Below are 2,288 nucleotides of genomic sequence, written 5' to 3' on the forward strand. Positions count from 1 at the left end.
CCATCTTGTGTCTGAACCGCAAACTAGCATCTCATTGACTTTTATTAAATGTATCATTTATTTCAATAAATCAATATTTTCATTTGATGCATATTTTACTGTTTTTATTATTATTTATATTGTGACTCAAGTATTGTTTTTGAACAACTTTATTTAGAAATGAAGCAAAAATCAACTGAAGCTAAGCTAACACAGAAGCTAACACAGAAGCTAACACAGAAGCTAACACATAAACTAACACAGAAGCTAACATATAAACTAACACATAAACTAACATATAAACTAACACATAAACTAACACATAAACTAACATATAAACTAACACAGAAGCTAACACAGAAGCTAACACATAAACTAACATATAAACTAACACAGAAGCTAACATATAAACTAACACAGAAGCTAACATATAAACTAACACATAAACTAACACAGAAGCTAACATATAAACTAACACATAAACTAACATATAAACTAACACATAAACTAACACATAAACTAACATATAAACTAACACAGAAGCTAACACAGAAGCTAACACATAAACTAACACATAAACTAACACATAAACTAACATATAAACTAACACAGAAGCTAACATATAAACTAACATATAAACTAACACATAAACTAACACATAAACTAACACATAAACTAACATATAAACTAACACAGAAGCTAACATATAAACTAACACAGAAGCTAACATATAAACTAACACATAAACTAACACATAAACTAACATATAAACTAACACATAAACTAACACATAAACTAACACATAAACTAACACATAAACTAACATATAAACTAACACATAAACTAACACATAAACTAACACATAAACTAACACATAAACTAACACATAAACTAACACATAAACTAACATATAAACTAACACATAAACTAACACATAAACTAACACATAAACTAACATATAAACTAACACATAAACTAACACAGAAGCTAACACATAAACTAACACATAAACTAACATATAAACTAACATATAAACTAACACATAAACTAACATATAAACTAACATATAAACTAACACATAAATTAACACATAAACTAACACATAAACTAACACATAAACTAACATATAAACTAACACATAAACTAACATATAAACTAACACATAAACTAACATATAAACTAACACATAAACTAACACATAAACTAACATATAAACTAACATATAAACTAACACATAAACTAACATATAAACTAACATATAAACTAACACATAAACTAACACATAAACTAACATATAAACTAACGTATAAACTAACACATAAACTAACATATAAACTAACATATAAACTAACATATAAACTAACACATAAACTAACATAAACTAACACATAAACTAACACATAAACTAACATATAAACTAACATATAAACTAACATATAAACTAACACATAAACTAACATATAAACTAACACATAAACTAACACATAAACTAACATATAAACTAACATATAAACTAACATATAAACTAACACATAAACTAACACATAAACTAACATATAAACTAACATATAAACTAACATATAAACTAACATATAAACTAACACATAAACTAACATATAAACTAACATATAAACTAACACATAAACTAACACATAAACTAACATATAAACTAACATATAAACTAACATATAAACTAACACATAAACTAACACATAAACTAACACATAAACTAACATATAAACTAACATATAAACTAACATATAAACTAACACATAAACTAACACATAAACTAACATATAAACTAACGTATAAACTAACATATAAACTAACACATAAACTAACATATAAACTAACACATAAACTAACACATAAACTAACATATAAACTAACATATAAACTAACATATAAACTAACACATAAACTAACACATAAACTAACACATAAACTAACATATAAACTAACACATAAACTAACACATAAACTAACATATAAACTAACATATAAACTAACATATAAACTAACACATAAACTAACACATAAACTAACACATAAACTAACACATAAACTAACATATAAACTAACATATAAACTAACATATAAACTAACACATAAACTAACACATAAACTAACATATAAACTAACACATAAACTAACACATAAACTAACATATAAACTAACACATAAACTAACACATAAACTAACATATAAACTAACATATAAACTAACATATAAACTAACACATAAACTAACACATAAACTAACACATAAACTAACACATAAACTAACATATAAACTAACATATAAACTAA

The sequence above is a fragment of the Callionymus lyra genome, chromosome 1, assembly GCF_982586985.1.
Source record: "Callionymus lyra chromosome 1, fCalLyr1.hap1.1, whole genome shotgun sequence".
Lineage (NCBI taxonomy): Eukaryota > Metazoa > Chordata > Actinopteri > Syngnathiformes > Callionymidae > Callionymus > Callionymus lyra.